Consider the following 6311-nt stretch of genomic DNA (forward strand, 5'->3'; position numbering starts at 1 on the left):
TGAGCCCCACATGGGCCCCCTGAGTCCAAAAGTAAAAGGAGAGGAAAAACCTGTAGGTGTGAGTGATGGTCACAGTCTGGTCAAGAGTGGTGGTCACAGTCCTGTCGAGAGCGGTGGTCGCAGTCCGGTCGAGGTTCTGGTCCTCCTCTGGATCCCACGAGTGGTACCAGAAGTCCCAAGACCCCAAGATTATATACATTCAGGTTTAGGCAGGAATGCCCAGTACCTCCCCCAGGGTGGGGAGTTCCACAGTGGGTGACTGTGAGTTGTGGGTGTGAGGACAGGAACATCCTCTTATCTCACAGGCCTCTTAACACCCAGCTTACAGCCTGATGGGTCAGTTGTGCTCTGGGCAGCTGCTGCAAATGGTCTATTGTTAACAGTTCCTGGGTGTCCTGGTTTTAGTCAGTTCTCCTAAGCCAAGTGAAGAATTTTCTCCCTTCCCCCCTGGATATCAAGAGAAGCACTTCAGAGTACAAAAGACCTAGCTCCATGGCTGATGGCCGGACATTAGTCTCCTAGGAGACAAGGTAGATAAGGACTTGTACGTTATCTTTTCTCTCGTCTCCTGGGCAACGAAGTGGGAGGAGTTGGGGGGGGGCTACTGTGTGGCTGTAAGGAGGTTGGGAGGTGGGGCTGCGTGTGGTCTCAGCTCTCTGCCCTCAGCGGAGCCTGCAAGGAGCCTCGCCTGAATTTTTTTTTTTCTCCCCAGTTAAGGGCTATTGTTTTTGTTTCCTGCCCTGGAGTTTTTTTTCTTTTTCCTTTGTTTTTTTTTCCCTTGCATAGTTTTTTTCCCGGAGGGCAGAGCCCTGACAAGAGAGAGAAAGGGAAAGGACTAGGCAAAGCAGTTTTCTCGACCAGTCGGAGTAAGTGAAATTGTCTGGTCCCTTTTCCCCTCTCCCTCTTCCCTTTCCCAGTGTGCGGGAAGGGAAAGAAGGTTTCTTTTTGGTCGGATTGTTTTTTTTCTCCAGCATACCCACGTGCTGGGCTTCAGACAAGTTCTTCATCTCCGGTGATCCAACAGTGCCATCTGGTGGCTGATGCAGGACATTACAAGTTCTGCATCGCCAGTGATCCAACGGCACCCCCTGCTGCCTGTGGTTGGAATTGCACCAAAAGGCGCAAATTTTAACTGTTTACTTCGCCTTTTGCCAGTTTATTGGTTTAGTTTCTGAAGGAGTTATTTGTGGGTATAAGAGTGTTGTTTGGTTGTTTTACTTAGGTTTTTTTTTTTTCTGGTGTTTCTGTTAATACACACATACTTGTAATAAAGGGCTGCTATTTTTTCCTTTTCTATAATTTGTTTTTTTCCTTCAATTGGAGCCTTTTAATTTTGGATTTATACTTGGAGAGAAAGTTTGGGTCTTTTTCCTTAACTCACCCTCAGCAAAAGACTCTTGTCTCATTTAAACTGGGACACTGGGAAATTACATAGAGGGTGTAGAATACACAGTTTGGGTTACACCCACACAGTGATGAACTGGTCCCAGTTGCTCTAACTAGGACATTTTAATATATAAGAATCAAAATAAGATACTGATGCATATTGTTTTACAGTATACTTTAAAGTGATCAGAAGGCCACAAATCTTCAATTCTCTTAAATTTTCTTTCTCTAAAATTGTGTAAGCTTTTTAATAATTCCTATGCGGATGGGAATATGTACCCTGAAACCCAAGTCAAGACTACAAGATGCTTTTAATATTCTATGACGATGCTTTTGAGTGGCTTTCTGGGGCATAATTTGAAGAGGTCCATTTTTGGAGAGGCAAAGCACATGTGTGCAGATGGGTGCAAATTGCATGATACTCTTACCTGCAGAGCAGACTGCCATAGGAAAGTCTTGTTACAAGTAGTCAAAATTACATACTCTGAAAAAGCCCCTCATCAAGAATTAGTCCTAAACGGAAAGTGTAAACAAGAATGGTTCACATTATCTTAGTTGTGATATGCTTTCAGGCATCAACTTACCTAACCAACCAGGATGGGACAGTGAAATTTGAGTAATCAGACTTTGTGAAAAATATGTTCATATTTGCCATGCAAAACATCCCCTGTGCCCTTGTTTTTCACAAAAGGCTTCTCTTTTCAAGGGTCATGCCTGTTAGAAAATTCACTAGAGACTCGGGGGATGAACAGCTACGTGGGTTTTTTCCTGGTAACTTCAGATGTTATTGGCTTTCTGTTTCTGTAGAGAATATTTCCTTAAATGGGCAGCTGAAAAATATCTGTAAATATACGCTGAGGTTTCCAATCCAAACAAGGCATGACATTTGTACCCTCAAAATAATAAGTATTTCCACAGATTACTTTAAAATAAAAAGCAATTCCACAAAGTGGTTATTTTGTCTCAAAAATTTTCACTGTGCTTTTTTTGTGGAGAACAGTGCATTGAGACCCGTAGCATTTCTTTGGTGTCTGTTCTTGTTGATCTTAATGACAGTTTTCAGTTTTGAAAAAATGTTTCACAAGACACAAGTGCAAAAGGTTCCTGTAACAGTTGGAAATACTGACTTAACTTCAGCAAAATTTACTGAGAGATTTCTAGTGTAGTAAAGACAACACCTTGGACTCCTTCATGGTGTTTGGGATAAGTTCAGTTTGCAGCTTATCCTTACTGGTCAAAAGGTTTCCTATGATGACTCAGCAATGTCAAGGACAATGAAAAATGGAAGTATGTATAAAGAAAACATGAGGTATCAACTGTGTACATATGATCTCCTATAACTATCATTTGAATTCTCATTAAAAGATTGCATATTTGAGTTTAGAACTAACAAAACAGCAAAAATTCTAAATAATATATGTACAAATCATCCCATAAAAGAAACCTCACAGACACTGTTCACAAATAAAAACAAGAATACATACCTGGTATCAAAATGCATAAAATAAAAAGTAAATTATTCAACTTAAGTACTAGGAAAATCTAGAATAAAGAGAAAAGGTCCTCCACCAATGCCTAAAGATGACAATAAAAAGTCACTGTGTCGTAGGAGTAGACTCCTAAATGGCATAACACATTTGAGAAAACTGTATTATTGAAAATGCCTAACAAAATTCACAAATGAATATGCCCCACAGAATCTGATTTAATGTAACATACCATGTATCCCAATTTATAGAGGCAATGTTTACAGTTGCTGAGGTATTAACAAAGTCTTTTAATGTCATCCATATTTTGGATTGGTTGAACACAATGGATATATTGTTTTAGAAAATTTAAAGTTCCTTCCTTAAGCAAGTGTAGTGGGTTGACCCTGGCTGGACACCAGGAACCTGCTAAAGCCACTCTCTCCCTCCCCTTTGCAACTGAATAGAGGAGAGAAAATACAATGAAGGATTCATGAATTGAGATAAGAGCTGGGAAAGGTCACTTATTGATCACCATCACAGGCAAAACAGACTCAAAGTGGGGATAGTAATTAAATTTATTAGTAACAGGATCAGAGCAAAAGAGTGAGAAGTAAAATAATCTTAAAAATACCTTCCTCCCATCCCTCCTTCCTTTGAAGTTCTACCTCCTCCCCCACAGCGGTGCAGGGAGACAGGGAATGGGGGTTATGGTCAGTTGTCGTTTATGCCACTGCTCAGAGAGAGGAGTCCTTCCCCTACTTCCCATGGGGTCCCTCCCATGGGAGACAGTCCTTCGCGAACCTCTCTGGCATCACTCCATCCCACAGGCAACAGTTCTTCACAAAACTGCTGCAATGTGGGTCACTTCTCCATGGGGTGCAGTCCTTCATGAACAAGCTGATGCAGTGTGGGTCCCCCATAGGGTCACAAGTCCTACCAAGGAAACCTGCTCCAGTGTGGGGTCCTCTCCACAAGCTGCAGGTCCCTGCCAGGACCCTGCTCCAGCATGGGCCTCCCCCGAGGTCACAGCCTTCTTTGGGCATCCATTCGCTCTGGTGTGGGCTCTGCCATGGGCTGCAGGTGGATCTCTGCACCCCCATGGACCTCCATGGGCTGCAGGGGGACAACCTGCTCCACTACGGTCTGCGCCACAGGCTGCAGGGGAACCTCAGCCCTGGTGCCAGGAGTACCTCCTCTCCCTCCTTTTCCACTGACCTTGGTGTCTACATTGTTGTTCACATGTTCTCACTCTGCTCTTCTCTGGCTGCAATTTACATCTGCCCAACAACTTTTTTTCCCTTCTTAAGTATGTTATCACAGAGGCATTACTATCACTCCTGATTGGCTTGGCCTTGGCCAGCGGCAGGTCCATCCTGGAGCTAGCTGGCATTGGCTCTGCAGGACATGGGGGGGAAGCTTCTAGCAGTTTCTAACAGAAGCCACCCCTATAGCCCTCCCACTATCAAAACCTGGCAACAGAAACCCAATACAGGTGTACAAGCCTGCTCACTTTTCCCTAAGTATGGTATTTATATAATCTAATTTCAAGCACCCAGTTCACATTGTCTGAATCACCCCTTAGAGTTCTTGCTAAACAAACAGCAGGAAGTAGACAATTCTCATGCTCCAAACTAGAACTTCCTTAGATGCACATAGAAGGTGGTGATATTACTTTCTCAAGTGTTGGGCTATTTTTAGTTTTGGTTCTCATCCATTCTCCCAGCCACTAAAATTAGTTCTGTTAATTGCAAAGTTGCTTCATTTTAAGAAGATAAGCAACACGTGCACCTTGACCATTCTCCTAATAGCAAATATGAGTCTTCTTCACCTCTCCTTCCATTACTAGAGATATCTTATGAAAATGTTACAGTTTGAACTGTATTATGCTGTTTTTAGATATTAGGAAAAAATTCTTCACTGAAAGGGTGGTCAAGTATTGCAACAGGCTGCCCAGGCAAGTGGTGAAATCACCATCCGTGGAAGTGTTCAAAAGGCATGTGGATGTGGCACTTGGAGATATGGTTTTGTGCTGAACATGGTGGTGCTAGTTTAACGGTTGGACTTGATGATCTTAGAGGTCTTTTTCAACCTTAGTGATTCTATGATTCTATGATCTTTTCTTTTGAAAAGTACATAGCTATTGATAAACAGATCCAAAAGTAAAGGCAAATATATATTAAAAGCATTACCATCCACAAGACAACAAATGCCCTTCCAGCACTATTCTTCTCACACAGAAGCACCAGTTAAACTTAATTTTTACTGAAACATAGGGCACAGAAGAGACTCAGCAGTAGGCAGGAGTTACCAAGGCAGCCAGTTCAGTGCAGCAATTTAACACATGGAGTGTCATCAACACACAGCAGTATCAAAACGACAGGGAACAAGGAGAGCACAATCCCTTTCTGTATCCCTGACACATGAAAAGCCCAAGGAGTTTCCAGTGATCAGGGTGAAAAATTTTGGGGGTTTGGCTTGGCTTTTTTTTCTTTTTAAATCAGGGGCAGGCTTCCTGCAGAGAGCACCCTTCCAGCCAGCACAAGCAACTAGATATATCTACCTTCTTGCCAATTTAATATTATGAATGGTCTCTAAAAACATGCCCACTTAACCAGCACTAGTACAATCCTGGAGGGTTCACTTTCCATCTCTTTCATGCATGTGTTACATGGTGCCATTTTAGAGAGTTTTCATTACAGCTAACAATTATATCCAATCAAAGCAGTTGATTTCCAAATTAAATTCTGTCCTCATTTTGAAAAACAGAATGGTGCTGGGAAATAACTGGAATCTTTTGGAATATACATTTCTTTATATGGTAGTTTCCTTCTGATTGAGACAGTGTTCCTTGACACGTACACACACAAAAGGATTCTTTTCTTTCTATTGAAAAGAATTGTCAGAAAGCACCTGAAACCATTTTCTGTCTGGGTTAAATAATGATATATAAATGTCCTCACTGGAGCTTTTCAGCTCAAAAACCCAAAAGTAACCCATATGAGTCTTTAATAAAACCCTTATCTAATCCAAAATTCAATTTATTTCAAAGAGTTTGAACGGGGCTGCATCCAGTTGGCGGCCGGTCACCAGTGGTGTCCCCCAGGGATCAGTGCTGGGCCCAGTTCTTTTTAACATCTTTATCGATGATTTAGATGAGAGGATTGAGTCCATCATCAGCAAATTTGCAGATGACACCAAGTTGGGAGGAAGTGTCGACTTGCCGGAAGGCAGGAGGGCTCTGCAGAGGGATCTGGATAGACTGGAGAGATGGGCTGACTCCAATGGAATGAAGTTCAACAAGGCCAAGTGCCGGGTCCTGCACTTTGACCACAACAACCCCATGCAGCGCTACAGGCTGGGCACAGAGTGGCTGGAGAGCAGCCAGGCTGAAAGGGATCTGGGGGTGCTGATCGACAGGAGGCTAAACATGAGCCAGCAGTGTGCCCAGGTGGCCAA

Source organism: Empidonax traillii, unplaced genomic scaffold (assembly GCF_003031625.1).
Source record: "Empidonax traillii isolate 1590-97213 ecotype Southwest subspecies unplaced genomic scaffold, ASM303162v1 scaffold759:size305195, whole genome shotgun sequence".
Classification (NCBI taxonomy): Eukaryota; Metazoa; Chordata; class Aves; order Passeriformes; family Tyrannidae; genus Empidonax; species Empidonax traillii.